The sequence below is a fragment of the Manis javanica genome, chromosome 1 (assembly GCF_040802235.1).
Source record: "Manis javanica isolate MJ-LG chromosome 1, MJ_LKY, whole genome shotgun sequence".
NCBI classification, from domain to species: domain Eukaryota; kingdom Metazoa; phylum Chordata; class Mammalia; order Pholidota; family Manidae; genus Manis; species Manis javanica.
In genome coordinates, this window is record NC_133156.1 from 202,479,252 (window position 1) to 202,498,300 (window position 19,049).

The following is a 19,049-nucleotide window of genomic DNA, read 5'->3' on the forward strand; positions in this document are numbered from 1 at the left end:
TGAAACCATTACTACAGAATGGTTTACCAAAAAATATGTTACCTGCCCCAGCCCACATTCCTCAATCTTAATTCTGTTCTTCAAAGAGCACACATTTTAATCGTTTTTGCTTCAGTTCTTTTTATGCCTCTTTTGTGTATTTAATAAAACACTAAAATCTTTATTTCATAGGTAATATCTTTTGCTTTCATTCTTGGTAGGATGAGGGTATTAATAAACCTGCTTTCCTTTTATCAATCTCCCCCCAACTTCACTTTTTAATTTCTTCTATCTATATTTTTACACTCAATGCTGCTAATATATTTATTTTCTTCTCTTCAGTGATCATAATGAAATCTTGTGTGTTTATAAATACTTTGATACTAAAAATTAAAAATCATTAAGCCAGATTAAATTAGTATCCTTTTGGGAAGTTCATTGCAGAACCAATGAGGGCTCTGTAATCACATTTCCTTTTTCAGAGAGCTGTTAGTTTTTCTAAGTGCTCTTCTCAATTTCTTCTACATGGTGCTTTTGTTATATCTATAAATTACTTCACTATTACAAGCAAGTTATTGAGACTGCCTGTGGGGTATATTTTTTGTTTCAGCTGCCCCTCTAAGGCCTAGGTGATTCTTTTCTAGTAAGTACTGGTTGCTCTCTAGGACCCCAGCTATCTGCCATTTTAAGAAGTCTCTACATTGTGCTCTTAAAATTAATGAACTATTTCCTGATTTATAAATCTTTCTGGATTTATTTTATTTTACTTTTTTAATGGGGGAACTTTTCAAGAAATTCCTTAATATAGAGTATACAGAACATAAATTTTCTGAGTCATTTTATGTCAGAAATGCCTTTATTCTTCCTTCATACTTGAGAGTTTGACTGTATATCAAGTTGCAAAATAAGCACGCAGAGATAAGAATTATATCAAGTGACTTTAGAGCACAATATCTGTACTATATATCCTTGCAGGATAAATTCTATTTCATTTTTATATTATTAGTAGTATTTACATTCTAAATTTCATTAAACAGCACAATTGTTAGTAGTTATATTGCTATTGTAATATTAAAAATGATTTTTATGTAGAGTATAGAAAAATGAAAGTTAGAAACCATATTCTGCTTTTAGGATCCAAAAATTTTAGTATAAAAGAAAATGGATGTTAGAAAACAAAGAAATTAAGTAGACATTATATAATGCAACATTATATATGAATTGGAAATCAGTATGGACTCTCAAGTACTTTGTCTTGTTTTTAAAACAGTATAATAAAATAAAACTATGTTTTCTAACTTTGTCCACTGATCAAGCTTGGAATCACTGTCAACCCACTAGCAATGAGTGACTTGGCACTGGGTGCTCCTCGGAGGAATAGCTGATTCCAGGTCTAGAGCTGGAAATATACAGGATTAGGCTGCAATATCTACTGCCAAAAAAACAAGAAAGTTTTCAAGAATAATGGGCTACTTCAAAAATAGGATATAAGCTCAAAGTCCCCCTTGAAGAATGCTTTGAGAAAAATCTGATGAATATAGCTGATTAAAACACATTGAATACATAAAAATCTAGGAGTTCAAAGTAATACCCAAGAGAAAGGGGAAAAAAATACCTCATTGGACACAACCGGAAGTAACTAAGGCAACAACTCTGAAAACTGGCTATTAAAAATGACATTATCAGGGGGCAGAGCCAAGATGGCGGCGTGAATAGACCAGCAGAAATCTCCTCCCAAAACCACATATATTTTTGAAAATACAACAAAGACAACTCTTCCTAAAAGAGAGACCAGAAGACACAGGACAATAGCCAGACCACATCCACACCTGTGAGAACCCAGCACCTCATGAAGGGGGTAAGATACAAGCCCCAGCCTGGCGGGACCCAAGTGCCCCACACCCCAGCTCTGGGCGGGAGGAGAGGAATCAGAGCGGGGAGGGAGAGGGAGCCCAGGACTGCTAAATAGCCAGTCCTAGCCATCTGCACCAGAGCGCAGACACAGTGCGTGCATGGAATGCTGCAAACTAGGGAAGTAGGACAGTAAGACCAGTGAGGGGGTCCCTGCAGCCAGCGCACCTGGACAAAAAAAAGCAAGTGCTTTTAGGAAGTCTTAAAGGGACAGGGACTCCAAAACTGGATGGAAGAGTCCTGGGACACATAGTCTAGCAGCAGGGAATCTGGGCAACTCTGGGCACTCTAAACCCCTGGGCAGCAGGGAACATGGAGGACCTCACGGAGATAAATAGCCTCCAGGCTGTTCCCCCTCCAATGCGGCTCCACCATGTCGGAGCAGCTGCCCGAGGCAGGTGACACCCACAGCAACAGCAGAGATAAACTCCATAGCAGCCAGTCAAGAATCAGAAGCCCTTTCGGCATGCAGCTGCCCAGCACAAGCCACTAGAGGTCGCTGTTCTCCCAGGAGAGGAAGGCCACAAACCAACAAGAAGGAAAGTTCTTCCAGCCGTCTCTCATGCCAGCTCTGCAAACTATCTCTATCATCATGAAAAGGCAAAATTACAGGCAGACAAAGATAACAGAGACAACACCAGAGAAGGAGACAGACCTAACCAGTCTTCCTGAAAAAGAAATCAAAATAAAAATCATAAACATGCTGATGGAGATGCAGACAAATATACAAAAGCTAAGGGATGAAGTCCAGAGGGAGATTACATATGACAGGAAGGAGATTACAGAAGTGAAACAAACTCTGGAAGGGTTTATAAGCAGAATGGATAAGATGCAAGAGGCCATTGATGGAATAGAAACCAGAGAACAGGAACACATAGGAGCTGACACAGAGAGAGATAAAAGGATCTCCAAGAATAAAACAATCCAAAAGGAACAATCCAAAAGGAACAATATCCATATTATAGGGGTAGCAGAAGAAGAAGAGAGAGAAAAGGGATAGAAAGTGTCTTTGAAGAAATAATTGCTGAAAACTTCCCCAAACTGGGGGAGGAAATAATCTAACACACCAAAGAAATACACAGAACTCCCAACAGAAAGGACCCAAGGAGGATAACACCAAGACACGTAATAATTAAAATGGCAAAGATCAAGGACAAGGAAAGAGTTTTAAAGGCAGCTAGAGAGAAAAAGGTCACCTATAAAGGAAAACCCATCAGGCTAACATCAGAATTTTCAACAGAAACCTTAAAGACCAGAAGATAATGGCATGATATATTTAATGCAATGAAACAGAAGGGCCTTGAACAAAGGATACTGTATCCAGCACAATTATCATTTAAATATGAAGGAGGGATTAAACAATTCCCAGACAAGGAAAAGTTGAGGGAATTTGCTTCCCACAAACCACCTCTACAGGGTATTTTAGAGGGACTGTTCTAGACGGGAACACACCTAAGACTAAACAGATATCACCAGAGAAAATGAAACCACAGCAAAGAAAGCAGACCAAAAAAATAGTCACTAAAAGCAAAAAATAAAATCAACTACCCACTAAAAGCAGTTAAAGGAAACACAAGGGAGCACAAAATAAAAAAACCAACATATAAAGAATGGAGGAGGAGGAATAAGAATGGAGAGAAGAAAAGAATCTCCAGACAGTGTATATAACAGCACAATAAGTGAGTTAAGTTAGGCAGTAAGATACTAAAGAAGCTAACCTTGAACATTTGGTAACCACGAATTTAAAGCCTGCAATGGCAATAAGTACATATCTCTCAATAGTCACCCTAAATGTAAATGGACTTAATGCACCAAGCAAAAGACACAGAGTAACAGAATGGATAAAAAAGAAAGACCCATCTATATGCTGCTTACAAGAAACTCAGCTCAAACCCAAAGACATGCACAGACTAAAAGTCAAGGGATGGAAAAACATATTTCAGGCAAACAACAGCGAGAAGAAAGCAGGGGTTGCAGTACTAATATCAGACAAAATAGACTTCAAAACCAAGAAAGTAACAAGAGATAAAGAAGGACACTACATAATGATAAAGGGCTTAGTCCAACAAGAGGATATAACCATTCTAAATATATATGCACCCAACACAGGAGCACCAGCATATGTGAAACAAATACTAACAGAACTAAAGGGGGAATGTTGGCAGCCGCGCTCAGAAAATAGCGCCCAATGCAGGGCAGCCGGAAGGCCCCGAACTTCCTAATGACAAATCATCCCACACCACTAAACTACATGCTAATTGCGCCTTGGCATAAGGACCAATGAGACCCACCAAATTGTTATGCTAATAAGGCATATGGAGCCGCACCAACCAGGTCAGAGCATGAGAACTATATAAGCAAGCCTCTCCTTCCCCTCTGGGTCCTGCCCAACTCATTTGTTTCACAAAGAGCTGAAGAATAAAGCTTTCTGCAGAAGAATCCTGCTGTTGTTGCGTGCTGTTCTTGCCAGCGAGGACGGGGCACGCGACAAGTGGTGCCGAAACCCGGGAACCAGAACATCACCGGCACAGGGAGGACCCTTCAGACATCTGGAGAGGATTCAGAACTGCAGGTCAGAAGAAATCCCAGAGGGGTAAGTTCCGAGAGGCCCCTGCTTTTTAGGATGATGGTTGATGGTTCTCTGTAAATAAGGAGGCACCATGGGGAACGCACCGTCATTAGTCACGGCGCTGCAGACAGCTCTCAAAGAGCGAAACTTGAAGGTCTCCAGCAAAATCTTAGGATCTTTTGTGAAGGAGATAGACCGTGTGGCCCCCTGGTTCATTTGTTCAGGGTCCCTCTCAATCCCGAGCTGGGACAAACTGGGGAAAGATCTTGATAGAGAGGAGGAAGAAGGCAGCCTGAGGGGAGGCACCAGGCCCCTCTGGAAACTGATTAGAGCTTGTCTGCAAGATGAGAGATGTGAAAAGGTAATAAAAGAAGGTCAGAGAGCATTGACAGATATCCAAGAGAGCACGTCAGAAACGGAACGGGAAACAGAGAGCGCGCGCGGCCGAAAAAAGGCCACAAAAACGAAAGTAAAGAAACCCCAGAGTGAGGGAGAAAGCCCGCCTAGGGCAAAAGCGAAAGAGCCCCGAGAAGCGAGTGACGATCGCCTCGGAGAAAATAGTAAATACCCCTGGAAAGAGTTGAGGGACCTCCAACTCTCCAATAGGGAATCTGAGGAGGAATTAACGTCCGCAGAGGAAGGGGAAGAAAATAAAACCGCAGAGTGCAGAAGTAAGGGAACCAGCAAAGTTGAAAAGCGGACCAAGGAAAAAATGAAAGCAGGGTGTCCCCCGACGCCCGTTGCCCCGCCACCTTACATGAGTGGCGCACTCTCCTTTTGCCACCCAGATACTCTTCAGGCAATTAGACAAATGTTTCCTGTATTTGAGGATAACGGTGTACGCTCTCACCAACCCCTGAGTCATAAACAAGTTAAAGACTTAGCGGAATCCGTCCGAGCGTATGGGGTCAGTGCCAACTATACCATAGCACAAGTTGAGAGATTAACAGAGACAGCCATGACACCCGCAGACTGGCAATATGTAACTAAGGCATGCCTTTCTAGTATGGGGCAATACATAGAATGGAAGGCATTGTGGCATGATATCAGTATGACCCAGGCACGCGCAAACGCGGCCGAAGGACAGCCTGCGTGGTCATATGATATGCTGACGGGCCAAGGACAGTGGGTAGCCAACCAGACCGCCTTCCCCTTACAGGTATACGCACAAATAAACACGTGCGCCGCCAAGGCATGGAAAGCCCTCACCAACAAAGGAGAAGTATCAGGCAATTTGACAAAAATTATTCAAGGGCCGAGCGAGCCATTTTCTGACTTTGTCGCTCGTATGATGGAGGCCGCAGGCAGAATATTTGGAGATCAGGAACAAGCAATGCCCCTAGTGGAGCAATTAGTATTTGAACAATGTACCAAGGAATGCAGACAGGCGATAACACCCTGGAAACAAAAAGGGATACACGCCTGGTTGAAAGCCTGTAGAGAAATAGGAGGGCCACTCACAAATGCGGGCCTAGCCGCGGCCATATTACAGAGCCACAAACAAGCCAGGATCACTAACAGAAGTATCAAATGCTTTCAATGCGGGAAATTAGGACATATAAAGAGAGAGTGTAGGAGCCCAGCTACAGAACAAACAACCCAAAAGACCCCTGGGTTATGCCCTAAGTGTAAGAAAGGCAGGCATTGGGCCAATGAGTGCCGGTCTATTAAAGATATAGAAGGGAAACCCTTAGAACTGCCAAAAAACGCCCAGAGGGGCCCCCGTCACCAGGGCCCGCAAATATATGGGGCAACCAGCACGCAAGTGTCATTCGGGAACAACCAGGCCCCCCAAGGAGAGCCACTTCAGGTTCCGCGGGATTGGACATCCGTGCCACCACCAGAATAGTGTTGACTCCACAGATGGGAGTTCAGCCTATCCCTTCAGACTTTAAAGGCCCCCTACCACCAAATACCATTGGGTTACTCCTAGGGTGCTCTTCTGCTGCATTGAAAGGCCTGGTAGTTCATCCCGGAGTCATAGATCAAGATTATGAAGGACAGGTAAAAATCATGTGTTCGGCTCCTAGAGGAATCTACCCTATATCTCCGGGAGACCGCATAGCCCAGCTCTTAGTTTTACCTAGTCTCCACGCCAATTATCCTGCTACCAACACGGAGAGGGGAGAAAGGGGCTTCGGCTCCTCTGACTGGGATTCAGCCTTCATAGTATTAGATTTAGCAGACAGACCAAAATTAACTCTTCAAATAGAGGGAAAGAGCTTTGAGGGAATCCTAGACACTGGAGCAGATAAAAGTATTATCTCTGCAACCTGGTGGCCCTCCAAGTGGCCTGTGACCCAATCCTCACATTCATTACAAGGTTTAGGATATTAGTCAAGCCCTTCAATTAGTGCCAAACCATTGAAATGGCGAGCCCCTGAAGGACAAGAGGGTACAGTCACCCCTTATGTACTCCCTCTACCGGTCAATTTATGGGGGAGGGATGTCATGAGAGACTTAGGCCTCAAACTCATTAATGAATACTCCACCCCCGCCCAAGGCATGATGATGGACATGGGATACATCCCTGGCAAGGGGCTGGGGAAACACCAACAGGGACGCATAGAGCCCATCCTGCCCAAAGTAAAGAATGACCGTCACGGCCTGGGTTTTTCATAGGGGCCATTGAAGATGCCATGCCCATACCTTGGCTCACAGAGGAGGCCGTATGGGTTCCTCAGTGGCCCCTATCCTCTGAAAAATTAGAAGCAGCTCATTGCTTAGTGCAAGAGCAGCTCCAAGTGGAACACCTAGAACCCTCTGTGTCCCCATGGAACACACCCATATTTGTAATCAGGAAAAAGTCAGGATCATGGAGGTTGCTTCATGATCTGAGAGCAGTAAATGCTCAAATGAGAATGCTTGGACCCGTACAACGGGGACTGCCACTCCTCTCTGCCTTACCCAAAGAATGGAAAGTGCTCATAATAGATATTAAAGATTGTTTCTTTTCTATACCTCTAAGCTCCAAGGACAGGGAAAGATTTGCTTTTACATGCTTTTACCATGAACAACCCGATGCCAGATTTCAGTGGAAGGTCCTCCCTCAAGGAATGGCAAATAGCCCCACCATATGTCAACTGTACGTTCAGCGAGCGCTAGACCCAATTCGTAAGACCTATCCCATGCTAAAGATCATCCATTACATGGATGACATCCTTCTTTGCTCTCCACAACCAGCGGAAATAGAAGAAGCATATATAGATCTCACTAGATCCCTAGAAAATTGGAGACTGAATATAGCAAGCGAGAAGGTCCAAAAATCTAGTGTTAGCAAATTCCTAGGAGCAACCATTTACACAGATGTAATTTGCCCCCAAAAGCTTGAGATAAGACATAATCAATTGTGAAATTTGAATGACTTCCAAAAACTCCTAGGGGATATTAATTGGTTGCGGCCATACTTAAAGATACCCACCACTGAGTTGACACCACTGTTTAAAATCCTAGAAGGAGACCCACAACTAACGTCACCCCGCTCCCTCACACCTGAGGCATTACAAGCCATTCGCAAAGTGGAACAGGCTTTGATGACAGCACAGCTAAATAGGGTTCAATTGAATGAACCCTTTGAGTTGTGTGTCCTTCCCACCCCAGAGCTGCCAACAGCAGTCTTATGGCAGCACGGCCCACTGATCTGGATTCATCCCCAAGCCTCTCAGGCTAGGACAATAGAGTACTATCCGGCAGCCGTGGCCAAACTTGCTTTGAGAGGAGTAAAAACCTCCATGACACATTTCGGAGAGGCTCCAGCTAAAATTATAACCCCTTACAGCGTAGAACAGATACAAGTATTATGTGCTATGAACGATGATTGGGCCATACTTGCTTACAGTTTCTCAGGAACCTTTGATAATCATTTCCCTAAACATCCCCTCATCAACTTCGCCAAAAATCATCTCCTAGTATTCCCTCGGGTCACTAGCCTAACCCCGCTGCCTCATGGAAAAACAGTTTACACGGACGGGTCTAAGACAGGCACAGGTGCCTATGTCCATGATGGCAAAGTTGTGACAAAAGGCTACACGCCTGACACTCCACAAATAGTGGAATGTCGCATAGTCTTAGAGGTCCTACAAATCTTTCCTGAACCTTTAAATATTGTGTCTGACTCCTGTTATGTAGTTAATGCAGTCAAATCTCTAGAAGTGGCCAGGCTAATCAAAGCGTCTAGCCCAGTAGCCACCTTGTTCAAACAGATACAATCAGCACTACTTCATAGACAATCTCCTTTGTATATAACTCATATCAGAGCACATTCAGGCCTTCCCGGGCCTATGACCCAAGGCAACCACTTGGCAGACCTCGCAACCAGAAATATAGCTTTTCCCCTGCTAGACCCTATCACCAAAGCTTCAAAATTCCACACACAATTTCATGTCACTGCCGAAACGCTGCGCAAGCGGTTTAGCATAACCAGGGCCGAAGCTAGGAACATTGTCCTTAGCTGCCAACATTGCTGCAGCTTCCTTCCCGCACCTCATGTTGGGATCAACCCCAGAGGTATTAGGCCTTTACAAGTTTGGCAAATGGATGTGACGCATTTTTCACCTTTTGGGAAACTTAAATACGTACACGTATCCGTGGATACTTGTTCAGGAGTCATCTTTGCCTCCCCATTGTCAGGAGAGAAAGCTTCCCATGTCATCCAGCACTGTCTTGAAGCTTGGAGTGCATGGGGCTTACCACAAATCCTGAAAACAGATAATGGCCCAGCCTATACCTCTACAAAATTTGCTCAATTTTGTCATCACATGGGGATAAAACATATCACTGGCCTTCCCTACAACCCACAGGGTCAAGGGATTGTGGAACGCGCGAACCGCACGCTCAAATCCTATTTACTTAAACAAAAAGGGGGAATTGAAGATATACCCCCCACACCAAAAACTGCCATAGCCCTAGCACTTTTCACTATAAATTTTTTGAATCTGGATGCTCAAGGCCATACAGCAGCAGATCGCCATAATCAGTGGCCAAAAGACCCACAAGAACTAGTAAAATGGAAGGACGTGTTATCTAACCAATGTAAGGGCCCGGATCCAATCATAATCAGATCCAGGGGAGCTGTGTGTGTTTTCCCCCAGGGTGAAGAAAATCTCTTCTGGATCCCGGAGCGCCTAACGAGGAAAGTCCTAAACAAAGGAGATGATTTTGCTGTACCTCCTGACCCTGCTCCTGACACTGGAGACCCCAACTCAGGGAGTATTGAGATGGGGAATCCTGTCTGCCTTTCCTAAGCCTATGCCTGTCCGTTTCAATGCAGCCGTTTTTCCCCGCTTTTTCACCACCAACTCTAGTATGAACTTGCCCTACCTAGAAAAGGACACCCTAACAGCCCCGTTGGGAGAAAACCGATCCTTCGTAACTAATGGGTCATTATGCTTCACCACTCAGAATCTAGCTGGCTGTATCTCCCTGAAACGGAGGAAATACGGATGGTTCAGTGACATAATCCTAGAGGCCAGTGGCCTCCCCGTTATGTCAGCTAAATTTGAAGGGCCTAATAAGGAAGGGAGCCCGCCCTATAAGAACATGACTATCCACCAGATGGTTCTCTGGATCAATGGCACATTTGTACACTCTCCCAAGAACAATTCCACCGACAGGCCTCGTCAACCCAAATATGCCTCCCATTGTGTGGGTGACTATGAGGGAGAGCTGTGGCCCTGGACTGACTGTCAGTCAACTGTAGTAACGTGGGCAACTGAGAGGCAGGAGTTTACCATCTCCCCAGATATGGAGGGACGGCCAGCCAATGAGGCTTGGTGGCCAGTAAAGGTGCTCGAAGGCGAGTTTCGTCAGCAGCTGAGTATGAACCCCTTCCATAAATGGATGCTGTGTGGAGTCAATGGCTCGTGTACCGACCTCTCCCCCTTTTCCGCTCTCCAGGGTGGGGGAATCGGTGTAAAAAATATCACCTTTTGGTGCGAGAACAACCACACGCGCGCACACTGGAACATGACCATGACCCATAACAACGAGAACTACACGTGTTCAGCAAAATCAGGTCCAGAGTCACCTAATTCCCTTTTTCCACCTTCTCCAGTATGCGTATACCCCCCATTTCTGTTTATCTTATCCAATAGTAGCTTTGACTCCTGCTCCAATGAAACCTGCTTTCTGTCTCAGTGTTGGGATGCACGTAACTTTACCAATGCTTTGGTAGTCCGCATCCCCCGTTGGGTCCCTGTTCCCGTAGACGCCCCTAACACCATGACTCTGTTTCGAGAAAGGCGCGATTTCGGCGTTACAGCCGCCATAGTGCTCCTGATCTCCGCGACCGCGGTCGCAGCCACCGCCGCTGGTATAGCTTTAGACACCTCCATCAAATCGGTTACAGAGTTCAATAACCTTGCAGCCTCAGTAGCTTCTGCCCTGGACCAACAGTCCACACTTGATGGCAAACTGAAAGGAGGAATAATGATCCTCAATCAACGCATAGATCTCGTGGAGGAACAAATGGAGGTGCTCTGGCAAATGGCCCAATTGGGATGTGAGCGGAAATATCGTGCCCTCTGCATCACTAGCATTCAATATGAAAATTTTACACGGGAAGCTAATCTGTCACGAGACCTGTCCCAGTATCTTTCAGGAAACTGGTCCCAAGACTTCGATGGGACACTAGAAGAGCTGCGGCGAGAAATTATCCACATTAACTCCACTCGTCTAGATATCTCCGTAGCGGAAGGACTCTCTTCCTGGTTCCTCAGAGCTCTCTCCCACGTCAAGGAGTGGGCGGGCATGGCTGGGATGGGCGTGTTCCTGCTTGGAGGTCTCATGCTCTTACTCTGGTTGTTATGCAGACTCCGCAACCAACATAAGCAGGACAAGGTGATCCTTGTTCAAGCCCGAATGGCGATAGACGTTGGCGCCTCTCCCCAAGTGTGGCTCAACATGCTTAAGAAGGAAGCTCGGCTTTAGCTTGAGGTAGCTCTTGCACCCTGAGCCCATGTGGCACTGCACCAGGCCCGAGTACCTCAATGCTTAATCACAGCTTTCTTTAAGAAGCTCATGGTGCAAGAGGGTTGAGAAAAAAGGTCCAAACCCTTTGTACCAAGCGGTCCCAACGCCAGCCAGAGGATGCAAGGCAAAGCACTGCAAGAGGTCTTGGACCCCTCTGAGAGGCATGCCTGACTGCATAGGGGTAGATGCCCAGAACCCCTCTCCAAAAAGGGGGCATCAGGAAGTATGATGGAGGTCAGGCCTCTGTCTCCGCCTCTGCTGGCAAGTTCCGCCTTGAGCTTCTGTTAGACAAAAAAGGGGGAGATGTTGGCAGCCACGCTCAGAAAATAGCGCCCAATGCAGGGCAGCCAGAAGGCCCCGAACTTCCTAATGACAAATCATCCCACACCACTAAACTACATGCTAATTGCGCCTTGGCATAAGGACCAATGAGACCCACCAAATTGTTATGCTAATAAGGCATATGGAGCCGCACCAACCAGGTCAGAGCATGAGAACTATATAAGCAAGCCTCTCCTTCCCCTCTGGGTCCTGCCCAACTCATTTGTTTCACAAAGAGCTGAAGAATAAAGCTTTCTGCAGAAGAATCCTGCTGTTGTTGCGTGCTGTTCTTGCCGGCGAGGACGGGGCACGCGACAGGGGAAATAGAATGCAATGCACTCATTTTAGGAGACTTGAACACTCCACTCACCCAAAAGGATAGATCCACTGGGCAGAAAATAAGTAAGGACATGGAGGCACTGAACAACACACTAGAACAGATGGACCTAATAGACATCTATAGAACTCTACATCCAAAAGCAACAGGATACATATTCTTCTCAAGTACACATGGAACATTCTCCAGAACGGACTACATACTAGCTCACAAACAGAGCCTCAGTAAATTCCAAAATATTGAAATTCTACCAACCAACTTTTCAGACCACAAAGGTATAAAACTAGAAATAAATTCTACAAAGAAAACAAGAAGGCTCACAAACACGTGCAGGCTTAACAACATGCTCCTAAATAATCAATGAATCAATGAACAAATTAAAATACAGACCAAGGAATATATGGAAACAAATGACAACAGCAACACAAAGCCCCAACCTCTGTGGGACACAGCAAAAGCAGTCTTAAGAGGAATGTATATAGCGATCCAGGCACACTTAAAGAAGGAAGAACAATTCCAAATGAATAGTCTAACATCACAATTATCAAAACTGGAAAAATAAGAATAAATGAGGCCTAAAGTCAGCAGCAGGAGGGACATAATAAAGATCAGAGAAGAAATAAACAAAATTGAGAATAATAAAACAATAGAAAAAAAATCAATGAAACCAAGAGCTGCTTCTTTGAGAAAATAAACAAAATAGATAAGCCTCTAGCCAAACTTATTCAGAGAAAAAGAGAATCAACACACATCAACAGAATCAGAAATGAGAATGGAAAAATCACGACAGACTGCACAAAAATACAAAGAATTATTAAAGACTACTATGAAAACCTATATGCTAACAAGCTGGTAAAACTAGAAGAAATGGACAACTTCCTAGAAAAATACAGCCTTCCAAGACTGATCAAGGAAGAAACACAAAAGTTAAACAAACCAATTACAAGCAAAGAAACTGAAACGGTAATCAAAAAACTACACAAGAACAAAACACCCAGGCCAGACGGATTTACCTCGGATTTATCAGACATACAGAGAAGACATAATACATATTCTCCTTAAAGTTTCTCAGAAAATACAAGAGGAGAGAATACTTCCAAACACATTCTATGAAGCCAACATCACCCTAATACCAAAACCAGACAAAGAACCAACCAAAAAAGAAAACTACAGACCAATATCCCTGATGAATGTAGATGCAAAAATACCCAATAAAATATTAGCAAACTGAATTCAAAAATACATCAAGAGGATCATACACCATGACAAAGTGGGATTCATCCCAGGGATGCAAGGAGTACAACATTCGGAAATCCATCAACATCATCCACCACATCAACAAAAAGGAGGACAAAAACCAATGATCATCTCCATAGATGCTGGAAAAGCATTTGACAAAATTCAACATCCATTCCTGATAAAAACTCTCAGCAAAATGGGCATAGAGGGCAAGTACCTCAACATGATAAAGGCCATATATGATAAACCCACAGCCAACATCATACTGAACAGGGAGGAGCTGAAAGCTTTTCCTCTGAGATCGGAAACAAGACAAGGATAACCACTCTCCCCACTGTTATTTAACATAGTACTGGAGGTTCTAGCCATGGCAATCAGACAAAACAAAGAAATACAAGGAATCCAGACTGGTAAAGAAGAACTTAAACTGTCACTATTTGCAGATGACATGATATTGTACATAAAAAACTCTAAAGACTCCACTGCAAAACTACTAGAACTAATATCGGAATTCAGTAAAGTTGCAGGATACAAAATTAACATACAGAAATCTGTGGATTTCCTATATACTAACAATGAACCAATAGAAATCAGGAAAACAACTCCATTCACAATTGCATCAAAAAGAATAAAATACCTAGGAATAAACCTAACCAAAGAAGTGAAAGACCTATACCCTGAAAACTACAAGACACTCTTAAGAGAAATTAAAGGGGACACTAACAGATGGAAACTGATCCCATGCTTGTGGCTAGGAAGAATTAATATCGTCAAAATGGCCATCCTGCCCAAAGCAATATACAGATTTGATGCAATCCCTATCAAATTACCAGCAACATTCTTCAACGAACTGGAACAAATAGTTCAAAAATTCATATGGAAACACCAAAGCCAAATAGCCAAAGCAATTCTGAGAAAGAAGAATAAAGTGGGGGAGGATCTCACTCCCCAACTTCAAGCTCTACTACAAAGTCATAGTAATCAAGACAATTTGGTACTGGCACAAGAACAGAGCTACAGAGCAGTGGAACAGATTAGAGACTCCAGACATTAACCCAAACATATATGGTCAATTAATATTTGATAAAGGAGCCATGGACATACAAGGGCGAAATGACAGTCTCTTCAATAGATGGTGCTGGCAAAACTGGACAGCTACATGTAGGAGAATGAAACTGGACCACTGTCTAATCCCATACACAAAAGTAAATTCAAAATGGATCAAAGACCTGAATATAAGTTATGAAACCATAAAACTCTTAGAAAAAAACATTGACAAAAATCTCTTAGACATAAACATGAGTGCCCTCTTCTTGAACACATATCCCCGGGCAAGGAAAACAACAGCAAAAATGAACAAATGGGACTATATTAAGCTGAGAAGCTTCTGTACAGCAAAAGACACCATCAATAGAACAAAAGGTACCCTACAGTATGGGAGAATATATTTGTAAATGACAGATCCAATAAAGGCTTGGCATCCAAAATATATAAAGAGCTCACGCTCCTCAACAAACAAAAAACAAATAATCCAATTAAAAAATTGGCAAATTGGCAGAGGAACTAAACAGACAGTTCTCCAACAAAGAAATTCAGACGGCAACAGACACATGAAAAGATTCTCCACATCGCTTGTCATCAGAGAAATGCAAATTAAAACCACAATGAGATATCACCTCACACCAGTAACGATGGCCACCATCCAAAAGACAAACAACAACAAATGTTGGCGAGGTTGCAGAGAAAGGGGCACCCTCCTACATTGCTGGGGGGAATGTAAATTATTTCAACCATTGTGGAAAGCAGTATGAAGGTTCCTCAAAATGCTCAAAACTGGCTTACCATTTGACCCAGGAATTCCACTCCTAGGAATTTAACCTAAGAATGCAACACTCCAGTTTGAAAAAGACAGATGCACCCCTATATTTATTGCAGCACTATTTACAATAGCCAAGAATTGGAAGCAACCTAAGTGTCCATCTGTAGATGAATGGATAAAGAAGATGTGGTACATATGCACAGTGGAATATTATTCAGCCGTAAGAAGAAAACAAATCCTACCATTTGCAACAACATGGATGGAGCTAGAGGGTATTATGCTCAGTGAAATAAGGCAGGTGGAAAAAGACAAGTACCAAATGATTTCACTCATCTGTGGAGTATAAGAACAAAGGAAAAACTGAAGGAACAAAACAGCAGCAGAATCACAGAACCCAAGAATGGACTAACAGGTACCAAAGGGAAAGGGACTGGGGAGGATGGGTGGGTAGGGTGGGATAAAGAGGGGGGAAGAAGAAAGGGGGTATTATGATTAGCATGCATACTGTGGGGGTTGGGAGAAAGGGGAGGGCTGTGCAACACAGAGAAGACAAGTAGTGATTCTACAACATTTTGCTATGCTGATGGACAGTGACTGTAATGGGGTTTGTCGGGAGGACTTGGTGTAGGGGAGAGCCTAGTAAACATAATATTCTTCATGTAATTGTAGATTAATGATAACAAAAAAAAAAAGAGAAAGAAAAGGGGGATTACTCCCTGATAGGATAAAACTAACTGCAAATCAATGAGTAATGCATGCTTTACATATCCTTAATTTTAATCTTTTAAAGGGTGTCAGTTGATCAGCTATGGAAGTACATTTTTCTGATAATATTCCTTTCTCTTAAAAAAAAAAAAAAGCAGTTCCTGTGTGGTGATCTCCAATAGGTTCTTCACAATGGTATAAAGGTCATATCAAAGTGTGGGCAAAGGGTTTGTTTGTGTTTATACAGCGTATCAAAGCCTGATTTGGCTACACAGAAAATGAATTAAGATACGATATGAAGAAGAACTTCCAACATCAACATCTTCTGGAAGAGTCATTCCAGAAGATGATCATCAAAAAACTTCAACAAAGATCCTGGCGCAGCTGCAGTTGTAGCTGCATTCATCCCACCAGTTCCTGGACTTGCCATTGGAATGAAGAAGGAGATATCTAAGCTGGCCTGTGCATACAGTAAAACAACAAATTTGACTGGATCTATACTGTTGGAACTCAACCAAGAATTAGGAGAAGTGCAAATTGCAGTGCTCCAAAATTGTGCAACTATAGACTATCTACTGTTAAAAGAACATATGGGATGTGAACAGTTCCCAGGAATGTGTTCTTTTAATTTGTCTGATTTTTCTCAAACTATTCAAATTCAGTTAGACAGTATCTATCATATCATCATTGAAAAGTTCTCACAAATGCCTAGGGTACCTAACTGGTTTTCTTGGTTTCACTGGATGTGGCAGGTAATTGTAGGTCTGCTTTTGTTATGTAGCTGTATTCCTATTATGTTAATGTGTGTGCACAAGTTAATTAGTAGTTTAAAACCTATACATGCTTATGTTACTCTACAAGAAGATATGTCAAAGAAATAATCAATCCTCCCCAGTCCTCCCCAGTCCAAGCCATCCTCCCCCATCCCTTTCCCTTTGGTACCTGTTAGTCCATTCTTGGGTTCTGTGATTCTGCTGCTGTTTTGTTCCTTCAGTTTTCTTCTGTCTGCTACTTCTATAGCTTTTCTTCTTCCTTCCTAATTACAACTCTTTAGTAGAATTCGTGTCTCATATCGAAAATTACTGAGTATCATAATTCTTCCAAGTGGTAAAGATACCTGAAGACAAATGCTGGGCATAGAAGCCACAGGGCATAAATCTGCAAAGAAGTAAAAAGCTAACCTTTTCAAGCAATATTGCTTCTCTCTCACCAACTTTACATTTCCCTGTATGGCCCCGGAAGATGACTGGTTAGCGAGAGACAGGTAAGATTTCTCAAGGGAGGAACAACCTAAGACAGGCACAGTCGCAGGGGGGCCATCAGGTGAGAAATTGGGGATCAACAGGGGTGAGGCTTAGAACCTCAACACCCCTTGTTTTGAGAGAAATCTTCTGCATCCGTGGATGTTTTGTTGCCCTTGTCTAGCTTGGATTAATACCTAGTCTATAGGCACAGACCTGATCATCTACATTTGTCCTCTTACAGCACTAAATTATGTTTTCTACCTTTATCTTGCATCTACCTACCACTTCAGCATTTTATTAAAATAATAATAATAATAATAATAATAATAAGGGAGAAACGTGGGATTCACATATAAATCAAGTATAAAAATCAAATGATAATCATATCTGACTTGATTGTTTATAGTTCATGATGCGTGCTCAAAACCAAAAGTTTCTGTGATATGACTGCCCTTGCACTGTTCACCATGTAAGAACTTATTCACTATATAAGAACTTGTTCACCATGTAAGAACATGTTTATTATGCTTCAGAAGATTGGAGACTGTTGAGAAATAGGCTTGGGGTTGATTAATGACTGTGCATTGAGTCCCCTATACAGAGTTTTATTGTTGTTAACAATCATTTGATCAATAAATATGAGAGATGCCCTCTCTAAATAAATAAATAAATAAATAAATAAACAAATACATAATAAAAACAACATTATCCTGCCTTTTCTGTGTTCAGTATATTTCAAGATAACCAAATATCTCTAGTTGATGAGAACAGTTCTCCTTTGCTGAATTCTAGCTAAAATATGGAAGACATGACAGAATAAAAAATCTTTGTTTTGCAACTCCTAGTGAAATGAATAATGGATTTGAGTAATGATCATATATTAATGAAAACTTTGGAAGAAAGGTTATGAGATATTTCATAATGAAACTATTAGATTGTTAGGACCTGTATCCACTGTGTAGTCTTAGCACCACTAATGATGGAACAAGCATTTATTGTGGTCCTGAAATGTGATGCAATATGTCACATATTATTGAATATAAAGTGCTTTTGAAAAACAAAGACAGAAAATAAAATCCTTGACCCCAAATCTAATCAAGACTTATAGCTAACTTCATTTATAGGACATAAATAGAAGACAGTTAAATGACACTGAAAAGAAGCAAATATGCAAATCTGGGATGTGGAATATTCTTTAGAACAAGGAATCAGTCATTGAAAAATTCAATAATGGGATGGAAAATAAGGAAGTGGTGCTCTGCAGGGAGAATAAGAGATTCAGGAGACGTAAGTAACAAATGGCAATGAGTGGAACATGTTTGAACCTTGGTTCAAACAAACCAACTCTCATAAGGCATTTTTGAGATTATCATGAAAAATTGATTATAGACTGGAAATTAAATGATACCGAAAAAGAATTATTTGGTCAAGTATGATCATGCCAGTGCAGTTTTATAAGACCATATTTACATTCTAAAAATTACATACTTATCTATGTGAAAGTGAAAGAACTTGCCATCATTGACTTGCTTTAAGATTCCTCAGCAAAGGAAAAACATGAAAAAATAAAAATAAAAAGAGACAGATGAAGAAAATCTCACAAGAGTTTTATAATTATATCTGAGTGATGGGTATATAAAGATTTGGTGTACTCCTTTTAAAAATCTTCACTAAAAATAATTACAATAAATATTTCTAAAATATTCATTTTTTGTAATTTCCTCTTTGCTTTCTAAATATTAAATTTTATATTGTATTATATTTAAACTTTCATGTTTAACACTTAACTTCAGTCTATTTGGGGTTTGTGTTTGTGTGTGTGTATGTGTCTGTGTGTGTGTGTGCATGTAGAAGATGGTGAGTAATGTTAGTGATTGAAATTCATCAAATCAATTCAATTCGACCAATATTTACTAAGCACCTAATCTTTGCCAAGTATTTGGGATAGGAAGATGG